The 15,939-nt window shown below is 43.6% G+C and overlaps 1 long non-coding RNA gene and 1 other non-coding gene across 2 annotated transcripts; both read left to right on the top strand.

Moving 5' to 3' along the window:
* Positions 1-588: 588 nt before the first annotated feature.
* On the top strand, positions 589-1,984 carry LOC145103280 (uncharacterized). Its single transcript, XR_013706412.1, has 2 exons — positions 589-1,181; positions 1,287-1,984. It is a non-coding gene; the product is annotated as an uncharacterized LOC145103280 (long non-coding RNA).
* On the top strand, positions 754-847 carry LOC145049129 (small nucleolar RNA snoR117). Its single transcript, XR_013683243.1, has one exon. It is a non-coding gene; the product is annotated as a small nucleolar RNA snoR117 (small nucleolar RNA).
* Positions 1,985-15,939: the final 13,955 nt, after the last annotated feature.

The following is a 15,939-nucleotide window of genomic DNA, read 5'->3' on the forward strand; positions in this document are numbered from 1 at the left end:
TAAAATTTAATCGATCGTTCAAGATTTTAAATTATATCAGCTACAAGTAAATATGCAATAAGCTATAAATAGATGAGTCAATTGTTGACACGACACGACAAAAATACACGAAATGAAACAAAATTGTGATGAAATTGAAATTCGAATTCGTGTTTGTGTCGTGTTCATGTTAAGTGTAAAAAACACGATGTTGTGTCGTGTCATTTTCGTGTTTACAATTCGAAACGAAATTGACACGATTAACATTTATTTGTCGTTGTTTTCGTGTTTATCGTGTTTTTCGTGTTATGTATGATTAAATATTAATTAAATAAACTAATTTTTTTATTAGGTTATCTTTGTTGTGTCGTGTTGTGTTCGTGTTACATAAAACATTGTCGTGAGTATGATTAAATATTAATTAAATAAACTAATTTTTTTATTAGGTTATCTTTGTTGTGTCGTGTTGTGTTCGTGTTACATAAAACATTGTCGTGTCGTGTCAGACAAAAACACAACGCGATAACCCAATTTGCCGACCTCAGCTGTAAATATTATTAAAAAATATGTAAAGGGCGGTGTTGTAATTTTGGCGAGACAGGTATAATTAGGGTTTCGTTCTCTCTATAAAGATGCAAAAATCCCTTTTATCTATAGCACATCAGCACACCAGATACTCAGAGAGCCGACGACTTCAACCTTCCTCATGTCGATGGATATTTCTGTCTTCCTCTACTCACTCTTTCTCTCTTTATCTCATATGTAAATATAAACTGCCGATGATGTATGATGTATTGTCCGTACCATCTGAAAGGGTTCTCTTTGAGAGCCTCCTTTGATTAGTACTCGCATCCACTTTCTGAGGCTTTCTTTTTCTCTCAATTTTTCATTGGTTTTTTGTTTGAAAAGTAGATTTAAGTTGTTTATACTTTATAGTATTACTGTATACTGATCAGGCAACAATTTAGAGTCTCTCATTCACTTGATGATAGTGGATTGAGTGCTGTACGTTGCCGAAATGAAAGGGTACTGATATTCTGGCATTCTAAGATCTTATGTTCTTATCAATGCATTCTGATGTCCCTACAATCTTTGAAAGAATTATACCTGTTTTCAGCTGTTAATTATTTTTTCTTTTGGTGTAATGAACTCTACTATAAAGCCTGTTCAGTATCCGTGGAGAGGAGAACGTTGCCAAAATCGTAATAATAAGATTTTGTTCAAGAACAACATGCTGATATATGTTACTGTAATCTATCTATTCTAATGATTGATTTTTATTTATATCTTCTGTCGTGTTTTTTCAGTATACTGTGAATTGGATGGAATTTTCAAAAATAATATGCCCTAGTAAGCACGTTGTAAGCTTGTAAGAAGATGATGAAAGCATTCACACAATTACGAATTAAGAAGCGTTTTAGCAGTGAAGATTATCTTTCATGCATAGAAAGAAAGTACTTAATTTATGATTATATACCTTAGTGTATCTGCAATGTTTTTTAAAACGTTTACATCTACAAAAACTTTGAAAGGGATTTAGTTAGATTAAATCACACAGGTAATCCTCGGTGGTTATTTAACTGCAGTTCGATCCAAATTTATATATAAACAGTGGTTGGGGTGTGGTAGTTTTGTTCAAATACACATTCGTGGTTTGTTTTGGGTAGTGGATATAGTGCTCATGATGACGATTTTGCTGTCGAGGAAGAAACTTTCATTATTCTTTGGTACTGGTTTCAAATCTTTTAATGATACAAACTTGGCTTCAAGCTAAAGGTTGTTGATTTGGCACTTTTAGAATACAGTTGGCATTGTTGCAGTTGTTTGGGATTTTTCATTACTTTGATCATTCCATCGCTGCTTAGACTCGTGCTATATGGGGCTGTTTTGGCGATATATGTTTTAAGATTTTAGCCACTGTGCATTCGTCCTTTTGTTAAGGGCTGGTGCTCTTAGTTACGTGGTTGCTGTTGAGTGACTGTTTCTAAATGACTTGTATTCTGAATGTTTGACCTTCTTTGAATGTTTTATGCATGAAGAAACTAAAAAGACGTATTATTAATGGATGAGATTAATCCCATTTCAGATGAGTAAAGTGAGTCTCGTATTGATGGTGACAATGAAGATAAACATAGATGATATCAGAAATGTGGATGTGAAATTCAATAAGGATGAAGTGATTATGAAATGAACATCTAATGATTATTTTTTGAGTAAGTTGTGTTTGATGTGAAAGAGGATAATATTGTAGAGGATGATGATGGGAGAGAAATTGAACGTTATTCATATTATTCATTGAAAAAAAACCAATTCTTAGGAATGACATTTAAGGATCTATGGCAAGTAAAATCACAACTATTGCGTTTTGAAAAAAATAATAGAAAAAAGACGTGTAGTAAGGGTGTTTGCATATTTAGATTAGGGCTTCTTGGATATTATATGCTTCTTGGATGAGTGATGAGGAGTATTTTCAGATCAAGTCAATAGAAATTTATCATAATTATGTTAGGAACTTTAAGTTAGGGTCATTAGTGACATACACATAAATTGAAAGTCACTATACCCAATGCCCATCAATACCTGGCAAAGATCCGAAGACTTGGTGAAGAGTTTTCTTCTAACCTGTGTGATTATGTTGAAAATGGATTTTAGAAGAGTTAACGTTGTACAAGATGGAAAGATTGTACAAAATGAAGTTAAAAGGATAATAATGGGAAAATCATATTTGTCCTAAGATAAGGGATAAAATAAAAAAAGATTAAAGACATTATGAGACCCTACCAAGTGGATTAAACCAATTTGAGTTAAGGGGAGCTTCAAAGGCTTATGAGGTGGACCTAGAAAAAAAAATTTACACAAATAGTGCATGTGGTTTGGGTAATTGATAAGTTTGGTCTCTAATTTATTTTTTTAATTCGGAAGGTCCCAGTTTGTTTTTGTTGCACGTTTGGTCATTGATTAACCTAAAAAAGACTGTTATGTCCATACTAAATTTCTTTAATTTTTTTTATCTTAACATAAAACATATTTAATAAACAAATGCATATATATATATATATATATATATATATATATATATATATATATATATATATATATATATATATATATATATATATATGGGTATCCCAATCCCTTATTTCCTTCCTCCGTTCCTCCAAAAAAAGATCCCGACAACAACTGTCTGTCAGCTCCGACGACCACTGTCAGTGAACTCTAGCAACCACTTCCAGAACCTTCAACCAAATCCAATGTCATCGAAAATTATAGCTTAAATAAAACCTAAAATCCAACTTGAAAAGCAAATATGAAACCAAATGAACATCAAAATTTCTAGAACCCAATGTTGGAGATAATAAATTTACTTGCATCATTTTTCAGAATCCAAATGAAAACCAATAGTTTTAGATATCAAACGTTAAATATGTTCATAAATTTATAGAAACCAAAAGAACATATGCTTATTGAAAATGAACTTGTTAAAATACGAAGGGATGTTCTTAATGTTAAAGTTGTGCATAAAATCGACCTAATAAACATCTTATTTCCTTACCCAAGTGCATTCCACATTGTATCCCTGATCGATTGCATAAACACCAAGGATTAAAGTTGATGGTCCAATGACCGGTGAGAGAGAGGAGAAGGAGAAGGGAGTGTTTGCTCGGTGTGTATATATATATATATATATATATATATATATATATATATATATATATATATATATATATAGAGAGAGAGAGAGAGAGAGGATGAAGACGAGAAGAAAGGGAAAGGTATTTGGGTGGCCGTGGCGGTTGCCAGATGATGGTGAAAGACGTATTTTCTTCATAACAGATCGAAATCAGAGGGTAAAGGTTTCCCAATCTTGTGTCTTGTGTAACGACCGAAAATACAACCAATTTTAAATTTTTCAAAAACAGCTCCGATTCCATTAAATCTTTACAAAAGGTTTTCAATACAAAACATTTAACGTATTCCCAGAATCACATTACTACAAAATCATGATGAGCGGTACGATCACGCCTTCGCCTTGCCACGGTCTCCTAAAGAACCTGAAAAACATAAAACCACAACTGTAAGCCCGAAAGCTTAGTGAGATATCCCCAAAATACCAACCACATACACCATACACGCATAACATGCCACAACATATCAGATCACAGAACAGCCATGCACTTCGGGTCTACTGTGTGACTGGTCCGCCGCACTGGCCTACAGTCCACCTGGTCCACCCTCTGAGTCTAGCCATAAACCTCGAGTCTACAGTGCGATTGGTCCGCCCGCACCGGGCCTTCAATCCACCTGGTCCACTCTCTGAGTCTATAGTATGACTGGTCCGCCCACACCGGGCCTTCAGTCTGTCTGGTCCACTCTCCGAGCCTCGGCACGTCTGGTCCGCCCTCTTGGGGCCTACAGCCTATCCGGACCGCTCGCTGGGCCTTCGGAACAACCGGTCCGCCCTGGGTATCTTGGCCTACAGCACAAAGCAGGACCCGCCTCAACCCAACTCCAGTCTAAACAACCATGTGCACATATACATACAATCATATAGCAATTCACAATCAACAAGCAGATAAAACAGATCACATAACATAACATCATCCTAACCAGGATACCGACCTAACAGGTCACTAGCATATACCATCCTAGCTCTCAGGATGCAAACATATCACAGCAACAACATAACAACAACTACCCGGATCTCAATCCGATAAGGGCCGGCGTTGGTGCCTTAGACCCTGTTGATATAGTGAGGATAACTCACCTCGAAACTGCCGGCTGAAAGGATAAGATCCCGCTGCTCCAAGCTCCGACACGAACTCCTCCACTGAACACCAACACACTCAACTCAATAAATACCCCTTAATTACCAAAATACCCCTGAAAGACAACTGGTCAACCTTTGGACAAGGTCAAAGTCAACCCCTGACTGACTCTACTCGCCGAGTTAACCCGATGACTCGCCGAGTCCCCATGCTCAGAACTTCTCTCAATCCACGACCTAACTCGCCGAGTCACCCCGAGACTCGTCGAGTCCAACAACTCTGAGTCCACTCGCATACAATTCACCGAGTCATCCCTTGACTCACCGATTCTCGACTCGTCCAGAAATATTGTGTAACGTCCCAAAATTCAAGACTAAAAATTTCTTTTAATAAAGATTACGTTAAGCAAATTCATCGTTTTCAACATAAACAAAGTATTAGTTTCCAAAATACGTATTCGTTATCAGAGTAAACATTCCCAGGCTGTCTAAACTATGGTGTGTGCCATGCGATCATCCCGATCTCCATCATCCGCTACCAGAAGTACCTGAAACTAAAACTGAAAACCGTAAGCACGAAGCTTAGTGAGTTCCCCACCCTACTACATACCACGCATAACCACATACCACGCATAACCACATACTGCACATACTGGGCCACGCCCGCTATCCTGGGCCTCGCCCGTTACAACGGCCCCGCCGCTCCAGGCCCCGCCTGGCTTCGAGCCCCGCTCGGATACAGATTTGTTTCACTTAGGCCTCGCCTGTCACAGGGCCTCGCCCACTAACGTATAATATAGCACGTAAACATATCACATCACATCACATAATCCAAACACATACTAACGGATCTTGTCCTAAGGCCTCGCCTATTTCTGGGCCCCGCCCTTGTCCTGCTACTGATGAGTCATGGAACCCCGTCCATACTCCTGCTGATAGTGAGGTACGGGCCCAGCCCACCCTCACTCCTTCCCTAACTTGGGCCTCGCCCCTGCTCTGCTACTACTAAGATGCGGAACACCATCCACACTCTGTTATTGGTGAGATACGGGACCGCGCTCACACTCACCCCCTACCAGGCACATACAAGTATCACACAAACAACAAGTATAAACTATCACATAAAACACTTCTTGGGCACCCGCCCTCTATTATTGGACCTCGTCCCGAATATCATACCAGCATACTATGCCTAGGGCTAACCCCCGGGTCTTCTACTCATAATTACATGGGCCGACATTGTGGCCGTAGACCCATCCATACAAAGGGAAACTCACCTGATACTGCTGAACTGTTGTTGCTAATCCCTTTGACCGCTACCTGACCACTGACTCCGAACTGCTGCTCCACTAGCTCCCCGAGCTACCAATATCAATACAACACTGAGTCAAACTAACCCCTGACAGACAACCAAGACAATTCTGGTCTAAGACAAAGTCCTGGTCAAAGTCAACCTTCCAGGTCAACCCTACTCGCCGAGTTCACATACTCAGGGTCCTTCTATTCGCGACATGACTCGCCGAGTCCAATGATTACCGAGTTCTGACCTGACCAACTCGCTGAGTCTCCACCCGACTCACTGATTCGAGTCTCAACTCGAAGGGTTTGGGGCTTCGTGACCTGACTCGCCGAGTCTAAGAACAGACTCGCTGAGTTCCAGGCAACCTTCATCCAACTCGCCGAGTTGTTCCTCCAACTCGCCGAGTTCATGCCCATCATCAACCAACTCGACGAGCTGTTCATCCCACTCGTCGAGTTCCTCCTCATCTTCATGCTACTCGCCGAGTCCACTCGAAGGACTCGCCGAGTTCATTCAGATCCACATACATGCAGAGGAATTTTGAGTCATGCATGGACTCCAAACTGTAGAGCTACCCTTTCCAAGCATATTCCCCACGTAAAGTTGCAAACTTTACGTATAGAGATGGAGATCTAGGCAAAATCCACCATAAACTAGGGTTTAAGGCCAAGGGGCTTCAAAATCGACTCAAGGGCTGATACTTTATGCTTCTCCAGTCCATAACACTCTTGGATCTGAAGTAGCAACTCCAGATCCGGCTCCTAACTCAAAATAATATCATTATTGCTAAAGAGCCCCAACAACCACACATAAATCTAGATGAAAAAAGGGTCCAGGAACTAGTTTATACCTCCAAAAGCTCAAAAATGTCTTCCCAATCCCGGATCTACAGCCCCCTTCTTGCACTCTCAAGATTCTTCTTCTTTCCCCAAGCTTAATGCACTCTTGAAGGCAATAGATGGCTCAAATAGAGGATATGGCGGCTAGGGTTTGATATCCAGGGCTTAAGAGGCAGTAAGGAACCCTAGGAAGAAGAATAAGACGTTTATATAGGCTCCAAGTCTCGAATTTAGGGTTTTCCACGCACAGACCAGACTCGCCGAGTCACCTTGGCCGACTCGCCGAGTCGGTCACTTACTCCTCGACCCGGATCCCGCTCGGACTCGCCGAGTTCCACCTTGGACTCGCCGAGTCGCCCCTTAACATTAAGGTTCTCTTTCCTTTCTTGGCCTTCAGAACTTTGGGTGTTACAACTCTCCCCCACTTAAACTAAACTTCGTCCTCGAAGTTTGCTAAGGCCCACCGCCTGCGATCCGCCTGCAATACCCAACCAATTATTCCAACACTAGCTGCCTTCCTTCGCTGGCCTACCGCCCGATCATTCTGACTAGCATCAAACCTTGCGGATAATCATCTCGGGTCAACCCTGACCCTGAACATTCTGGAAACACAACTTACTCAACCGATAATCCTCCTGGTACTCACCGAGTTCTGCACTGAACCTACAAGGGTTCACCCCTTCTTTCCTTGCACAATTCCTTGCCTTCCCAAGGCAAAACCCCATAACCAACTGTTTCTCCTGTCACTATGAAGGCCCTATCCTTCACCCACTCCATCACCCCCGCTTACCAGTACGGGTCATTATTGCCAATATCCACTGGGCATTTCTTTCTACTATGGTTTGGTGCCGAGCACCTCACGATCAACTAACTGAATTCCACCATGCGCTGCATACTCGCACTGCCACTGCCTGACAATTATGTTGTTCCTTTTCTGACTTCCGGATGAACTGAGACCACCCTGGTCCCTACCAACCTATCAATGACTGGATTACCGGCTCCCACCGGTAGCTAGTCCCAACACCACCACTAGTCGCTCCCAGCGACTTCCAAAGAACTCTGATCACCTACAACTGCTCAATCTACTCTTCCATTCAGGCACTACAAACCTGGGATTCCTGATCCCCTAACTTGACACTAAGGTCCCACCTGTGCTGCTAAACTCACGGGCCTCGCCCACGGGTCTCACCCAACCATACTACTGAGCAACCCTGATCCTAGGTCTCATCTACACTACTAATCTCATACGGGCCCCGCCCACGGGTCTCACCCAGCTATATCCTGGAGCGGCCTCTCCCAAGGTCTCACCTTTCTAGGGCTATACAGGCAACTCCCTATCATACTCATCCACTACCCATTCCCGATTCCTACCTGATCACTAGGAGATAAGGGCCTCGCCCCAACTTTGCTAACGAAACTACTAACGAATGCTACGTCTTACCCATAGTCTTACATCACCATCCATTGTTGACTGCTAGTGAATGCTATGGTTGCCCCGTAGTCTTACAACACTTCCACCACTGACTGCTAGTGAATGCTACGGCTACCCCGTAGTCTTACATCACCTCCTACCACTGACTGCTAACACAAAGGCACCCATGTGCCATCAGCTTTCAAGATCCTCACTCCGACTCCCTCGAGTCCTTCGGGCGATCCACAACCTGAATTCCCAATCACGCATTAACCAATCCATCTCAATCACCATACCACCCTGAACTAGCGAGACGTACCACATCCCTCCCAAGCATGCTACAGTTACTGTATCCTCCGAAACCTTCTCCAAAAGAGCACATCCCCTAACTACCATACAAATATCCGAGGTATGCAGATGGCATATAACTCGATCACAATCAACCACTCAAAATAAAATACTTTTACCGATAATGATGCAGAACCATAACAATAAAATCATGCACAAATAAAAGAACTGAAAAATGGGAAATTGCACACCTGCAACGTCCGGCGTTGCTCGCGTCTCCAAGGTCGTTATCTGAAAAGCCCTGCTCCCTGCTGCAGGTGCCTCTACCCGGCCCTGACGGCCATCTGTGATCCTCAAGATTGCAGGGGCGGGTGCTATCACCCGTCCTGTCGAGAACAAACTGGGACACTGGGCCTTCTTGTGGCCCCGCTGGTTGCAGTGAAAACATATCGAGTCTGATCCCTGCGCGGTGGTAACAGTACAATCCCTGCTGAAATGACCAGTCCGACCGCACTTGAAACAGCCAGACTCACCACCGCTACCACTCCTGCACGCGCCCCCGTGCGCCCTGCCACACTTCCCGCACCGATTGCAATCCTGGTGATCCCTCGATCTCGAATCCGATCCCTTGGGCCTTTTGCCCGAACCCGCAGCTACCTGAACCTCATCCGGCTTCCTCTTCCGGATTTGCTCCAAATCAATTTCCCTTTCTCTAGCCCGAGAAATCATATCTTCCAGCGTCTTACAGCTGGATCTGCTCACGAACTCCCTGATGTCATCCCTCAACATCTCATGGTACCGAGCCTTCTTCATCTCCTCATCCGCGACATACTGCGGTACAAGAAGAGCCCTCTCCCTGAACTTGGCGGTGATCTCCGCCATAGTCTCAGTAGTCTGCATCAAATCCTGAAACTCTCGTGCCAGCTGTTGCACCTCAATAATCGGCAAAAACTTCACCCTGAACCTGGCCGAGAAATCACTCCAAGTCATCGCGTCCAACGCGGCATCATCCCCCAAAGCATGACCAATCTCCTCCCACCAATCCCTCGCTCTGTCCTTTAGAAGACAGGAGGCGAGTCTAACCTTGTCCCCCTCGGGACACTTGCTCGTACGAAAAGCGTTGGCAACATCAGCCAACCATCTGCTGCTAGCAATGGGGTCCTTAGCCCCATGATAATCTGGCGCCCCGCAGGACCTGAACTCTCGAAATGTCAAGGTACGCGCTCCCAGCAAAGCCATCATCTCGGTACGGAATGCTCCCATCCTCTCATCCAAAATCTCCAGTATACCCTCCTTGACCGTGCCAAAGATCACAGGAGTCTGATCTAGCATACTGCGCGCAACCTCGACGGATATCAACTCCCTCATTCGCTCCTCGAGCTGCTCGGCCCCTGAACCCGAGCCTGATCCCTCTCCGGCGCCTGATCCGCCCGCTGGTCTCTCTCGCAACGTCACCATGCTGAAATATATAACACAACCACTATCAGAATACTCATCACTGATGCGAGACCAACCATACCCTACCAGGTTCCCGGTCTTGTCTCGGCCTTTCCCGAATCGAGTACGGATCCTCTGCTTTTAGTAGTACGGGCCCATACTACCTTCCACATCTATCCGTACTTTCCTCAGGAATTGCTTCGACTCCACCAGGTCCCTTATCCACTAATACTGCTCCCAGCACTACCTTATCCCAGGCTTACCCTAGGGGAACCTCTGACTCAACTCAAACCAGTCCTCAGCTGCTGTAGGTCTCCTTGGGATGCCAATTAGCCATCACCTGGATACCGTCACATGTGACGAGGCTCAGATAATCCTTCAAGTAAAAGACTCGTTCCTACAACGGTTGGACTCAGACAAGAGCTGCGCAATAGGACCAAATCCAACACTCTGAGATTATTCAACACTCTGAGATTATTCAACCCTACTCGCCGAGTACACTTACTGACTCGCCGAGTTCACATACTCAGGGTCCTTCTATTCGCGACATGACTCGCCGAGTCCAATGATTACCGAGTTCTGACCTGACCAACTCGCTGAGTCTCCACCCGACTCACTGATTCGAGTCTCAACTTGAAGGGTTTGGGGCTTCGCGACCTGACTTGCCGAGTCTAAGAACAGACTCGTCGATTTCCAGGCAACCTTCATCCAACTCGCCAAGTTGTTCCTCCAACTCGCCGAGTTCATGCCCCTCATCAACCGACTCGACGAGCTGTTCATCCCACTCGTCGAGTTCCTCCTCATCTTCATGCTATTCGCCGAGTCCACTCGAAGGACTCGCCATTCAGGCATTCCAACCCTTCTCCATTCCAGATCTGAGGTAGCAACCTCAGATCTAACCTCTAAACTCCAAAACACCAAAAGATAAGCTCCCCACAACCCCATAAAGAAGAATCCATAAGACTAACAGCCCAAGGACGAGATATTAGCTCAAAAGAACGCCCCAACTGCAATGGAACTTGAATCCAAGCAAAGCCCCTTGCTCCAAGCCTCTTCTTCTTCAAGATCTCTTCAACAACCACCTCTCCAAGCTCCAATTCACTCAACAATGGGGTTTCTCCACGAAATTAGGGTTTCTGGGACTCAAGGGGTGATAAGGAGGCTGGGGAGGAAACATAATGTTCCTTATATAGGGCTCAACTTCCGGATTTAGGGTTTTCTCCATTCAGCGCCTACTCGTCGAGTCCAATAAACTGACTCGCCGAGTCGGCCACTTAACACGCGACCAAGTCGCGACTCTACTCGCCGAGTCCACCCATGGACTCACCGAGTCTATCTTTCCCATTTTACTCTTTTAGCCCTTCAACTTTACTCTTGCTATTCCGGGATGTTACATCTTGAAATGTCTGGTGAAGGTAGGTTTTGTGGGTTTTACTATCCGGTGGGGGTGAACGATGACGGTGGGAGGGTTTCACGATCTCATCGGATCTTCTATGACCTGTGGAAGTAGTGCCAAAGGTGGTTAGACTACCAGGGATGAGGAGATAGAAAAGAGAAGTAAAGAGGTGGTGGATGGTTGGCGACGATCCAGTGGGTAAGAGGTAGCCGACAGTGGTGGTCTACCGATGGTGGTGGTGCTGAAAGGGACTGATGATGGATTTTAGGGAAAAGAAGATGTCACATAGAAGATAATCTGGAATCGAGGGAGGAGGGTAAAGGGAGGGTGTGGGTGTAGGGTCTACGTAGCTGTAATGACCTAATTTTCAAAAGAAAATTTTCATTTTTAAATAATGACAACGTTTCCAATAAACCACAAAATCTCAAGAACAATTGTTTTCAAATTCATAACATCAACAATTTTATTTCAAATATAAGAGAGTCCCATAAAAACGCCTGAGAGAGTGCATGCAGCACCATCAAGTCTTGCCCTTGCCCTTAGGCTCAGAAGTACCTGAAACAAACCAACAAACTGTAAGCTAATGTTTAGTGAGTTCCCCAGAGCATACCCCACACAGTCCACATAATCACATAATCCATATTAGCTATAAAAGCTACATAAACCATATAAGTCATGCATACAAACATATAAGGATGCCGTGGGCTCCCCAGGGTCTTACTTTAGGATGCCATGGGCTCCCCACATGGTCTTACACCTAAGTACCATGGGCTCCCCCGTGGTCTTTAATAGGAAAGCCATGGGATCCCCACATGGTCTTACATCCAAGTGCCATGAGCTCCCCCATTGTCTTTAATAGGAAAGCCATGGGCTCCCCACATGGTCTTACATCCAGGTGTCATGGGCTCTCCCATGGTCTTCCATACAAGTATACCACATATACAACTAGCATTCCTCCTAACACATAACCAACTAACATGCCACATAACACCACATCAACTAGTGTGCCACATATCATAAAATGGGCCGGCCTTGGTGCTTTCGACCCATTGGTATGGTGAGGAAATTCACCTCTATCTGCTGAATTCAAAAGCTGCTCTCCTAACAGTCTGTGAACACCTGTGCTGAACAATAATAACATTAACCCAGGTTAGGGCTGAACATAATCCAATTGAAGAACCAAAAACCCAAGTCCTTTCACAATGGCCCAAAAAGTCTTCCTTTGCTAATGGGCCCAAAGTCCTTGTCCAAAATCATTAATGGGCCTCATGACCCAATAAAGCCCAACCATAGTAACCATGGCCCAAAACTAATAAGCTGGCCCACTAACTCAAAACATGACCAGGCCCAATGACTAATTAAGGCCCAAAGGGCTTACAAGCCCAAAACAACTCCGAGCCCATCTGAGATGCGTACGCCTTGCGTACCACCCTGGTACGCACAACGTACTGAGTCCCTGAGCCTTATGCACTGCATACTCTAAGTTACTCCCATCGTACAAACAGATTAAGCACCTTCTTCCATTAAGTGCTTAATCCTCGATGTTTTAACGTCCAATATCACATCTGAGCTCATTAAGACGTCCTAGGGCATAAAGTTGGCAACTTTATGCCCTTGCATGCTATATGGAACTTAAAAACTTCATTCTTCACATTAGGACTTCATATAAAGCTTCAAACTCATGCATGGAGTCTTTATACTCTTCAAGCTAGCACCTTTATGCATCTAGCATGCTCACAAAGCTCAGATCTAACCATTTCAATCTCTGGAGTTGCTCAACTCTCAAGAAAAGATCCAAAACCAACTAAAGGGACAATATAGAAAACCCTAGCTAGATCTAATGAATAAGATGGCAAGATCAAGAATTTATACCTCCAGAGGCTCTTCAAGGTGAACTAGATGCAGATTCTTGTAGCCCAATGCCACTCCAAGCTTGCTTAGCAATTCCTTCTTCTTGAATGAACTCTAAAATGGCCACAAATACACTCCTTAATCTCAAAAACACTCTCACAAGGTATCTCTGGTGTAGAAGGGCGAAATGAGGCTATGGAGGTTGATTAGGGTTTGGTCCAAGAGGCTTAAGGGTGTTTAAATAGGTGTCAAGTCCTAGAATTAGGGTTCTGGCCCTCTGTCGCATACGTCCTGCATACCTATACGCACGCCCTGCGTACACAGCCAACCTCCGCGTTCATGCATCCTTAGTACGCTAAGCGTACTCCTGGAGTACGTCCCGCATACTAAGGGACCTTTTATGCCATCTTTTCCATTTCAAGGGTCTAAAGAGTAATAATTGATTTGGAGTGATACAGCTCTCCCCACTTGGACTAAACTTCATCCTCAAAGTCCGTAGAGGCAATTAGATAGGGGTAATGCTCCCACATCTCATCCTCTAGCTCCCATGTCAATTCGGAGCCTCTTCGGTATTGTCATTGCACCTTCACCAACTTCACCTCCTTGTTACGAAGAACCTTAGTCTTCCCATCCAAAACTGTAATGGGTCTCTCAATGTATTTTAGGCTCTCATCAACCTGAATGTCGTCCAATGAAATAACTGTGGCCTCGTTAGTGACGCACTTCCGAAACTGAGACACATGGAAGGTGTTGTGAATCTGGCTAAGCTCGTCTGGTGGATCCAAATGGTAAGCCACCTTGCCCACCCGAGCAGAAACCCTGAATAGACCAATGTATCGGGGCCCTAACTTGCCCCTCTTCCGAAACCTGATGACTCCCTTCCATGGTGACACCTTCAGCAAAACAAAGTCCCCCACCTAAAACTCAAGATCCGATCGGCGTCGGTCAGCATAGATTTTCTGACGACTCTGTGTGACTCGCAGTCGGTCGTGCACCTACTGAATCAACTTGATAGTCCTGAGCACCACCTCGATGCTCCCCATGACTCGGTCTCCAACCTCTACACCTTCAACCATACAACATCTCGAACTGGGGTCGGTCGATACTAGCATGATAAATATTGTTATATGATAACTCTGCTAGTGGGAGATATGTATCCCAACTCCCTCTAAAGTCCAATACACATGCTTGAAGCATATCCTCTAGTGTCTGGATCATCCTCTCACTCTGGCCATTTGTTTGGGGGTGGTAAGTCGTGTTGAAATGTAACTGAGTGCCTAGTTCGTCGTGGAACTTCCTCCAGAATCTAGATGTAAATCGGACATCCCGGTCAAAGACCACCGACACTAGCACCCCATGCCTAACCACCACTGTAACAACCTGAAACTTTTTGTCTTGAAAAGCCATTCAATCCAATCTAAGTCAGACTCACTCCTGCTATCTTTTAGCACTGTTTAGAGTCTGTTCGAGTGTTCTAAGCCCAATACATTCAAGGAATGAGTGTAAGGAAGTATCTGATAGCACCACAGTATAACATTCAAGCCATAAACTCCATCAAGAGGAGTTTACGACCACAACATCATGAGTTTACGACCGTAAACTCAAGGGTGGCCATAAACTCACCCCATAAGTATCATATTCCTTCATTATTCTTCATTTCCTCCACTTTCATGCCAAGAACTTTCATTCTCTCTCAAGTATCATCGAACCTTTCACTATGATCTTCAAATATGTAAGTGTTTTCATCCTTTGATTTAGTTGATTCACTCATTGATCTAGTATCACTCTATGATTTCATCCATGAAATCATTCCTTTTTGGCTAGATCACCAAGAACACACACTAGTTCTTGGAGCCATATTCACCTCTTTTAGCTTCCAAATCGTAAGTATCCTTTCCATATACTTGATCTCTATTAGAAGAACTTGATTACAACATTGAAACAACCACTTTATCATAAACATCAAGAGTTTACAGCCATGGAACCTCCCTTGGCCGTAAACCCATGTTTTGGACACCTTTTGGCCGCAAACACTTCTTATGTCCAACCCTTAGACCTTGAACCCTTAATGGATGTTAGTAGGACCTTAAACCACTCTCTTTTGCTCAATGTTCATGAGTTTACGGCCATAAACTCCTTGCTTGGCCGTAAACTCATGTGCCTTGGCTGTAAACACCAAGTGTGTGGCTGTGAACCCTCTTTCATACAATCACATGTGATTCAACACTTCATTTCAATGTTCCTTAGTCCCTTAGGTTGTTTCCCTTCATAATTAGTTGTATTATAAACTAATTATACACATATATGTACCAATATATGTCATTTAGGACTCATTTGTGTATTGGGAATTCATTCGTGGAACTTCTCATCCTTACTTGAATCATCATTTGGATCACCAACATAAGGTGAGTTCATACCCCTACATTTTATCACTTTTCACTGTTTTAAGGGGGGGGGGGATACAAGTCTAAACACAAGAAATTGTGTTTACTATAAATGAAAATCTTTAAATATTTTAAATGACATCAAGTCATCAAAATGCTTTTAAATGTTAATAAACTCTTTTAAATATTGGAAAATGCTTTTAATTGTTATTAAACTTTTTTAAATATTAGGAAATGCTTTTAAATGTTTTATAAAATCTTTTTTAACTTATATTGTGTATAAATGATG

Source organism: Lactuca serriola, chromosome 4, assembly GCF_051521515.1.
Source record: "Lactuca serriola cultivar US96UC23 chromosome 4, Lser_US96UC23_V15, whole genome shotgun sequence".
Lineage (NCBI taxonomy): Eukaryota > Viridiplantae > Streptophyta > Magnoliopsida > Asterales > Asteraceae > Lactuca > Lactuca serriola.